This window comes from Plectropomus leopardus, chromosome 20, assembly GCF_026936395.1.
Source record: "Plectropomus leopardus strain MGB_pleo_1.0 chromosome 20, ASM2693639v1, whole genome shotgun sequence".
In the NCBI taxonomy this organism is placed as follows: domain Eukaryota; kingdom Metazoa; phylum Chordata; class Actinopteri; order Perciformes; family Serranidae; genus Plectropomus; species Plectropomus leopardus.
The window spans coordinates 10,793,820-10,794,869 of NC_142195.1; positions in this window are offsets into that span (position 1 = coordinate 10,793,820).

Below are 1,050 nucleotides of genomic sequence, written 5' to 3' on the forward strand. Positions count from 1 at the left end.
AAATACTTCATGGGCCCTTTGTCATTCTGTAAATGCAACCCTGGAGCAAATAAATCCATTTAACCTCTTTATGGTGTCAACTTTCACACCACTTTACCATTTAATCATTTCATGTAAACACAATAATGGAGGGTGTGATAAAAAAGCAGCTTAATCTCCCAGACATCCTCCCACTTATTTCCTCTTCATTAACTCCTGTAAACTTTATCCCATTCACTCCTGGGATTAGACTCATAATGACGGGGTGAAAGTGGCTCGTACCTCTGTTGTTCACCAATCATCCATGACAAATGAGCAAACAGAACTGAAGACAAAACTTTCCTTTGGATTTAAGGAAAAAGGATGTGTGTAACTATGTTGTTTCAATAAGCATTTCCCTTTGTCTACAGCCCCTGAGGGCTAATAATAGTCCCTGTCATCATCTAACCTAACTGTCCTTAATACACACTGGGGTTTGTTTGTGTTTGATTTAATAAGGGAAAAAAGCAGTATCACAGCAGACTGAATGGACCATAAACTGCTTTTGTCATCTGTGATTATGATAATGTTAACCCTACGTGCTTCACCTCACGGGTTAGTTACTCTAAATGTAACCACAGGTGCGCTCAACATGGATGTTGTGCCCCATCTGGTGGTACAAACTGGTTACTGTGCAGCAGCAGTGAGTTTTAGGAACATGATTTATATTCAAACACAAACACTGAATGTTTGTTAAAGAAAATAAAAGCCCATTTGTGGTGTGCAAAGCATGATTAGACATCCACAATGCAGTTATCACAACGTTAAATTTATTCAGCATTCTCAGCTTAAATACACGACCTCATGTCAGTAATCAAACTGCTGCATGATGAGCACATTAGAAATTACTGATAAAATAAACTCCTGCTGGCTTTGCAGTATACCAGTGATACTCAACTTGCAGCCCATGGGCCAAACCTGGCCTGTGATAGGGTGCCAAGAAGCCCGCCAATCATTTTTCTAATTCACAATAAAATAAATTAACAGAGATTTTTGTTTTTGGTTATATTTGTAATTTCAATGTAATATAAG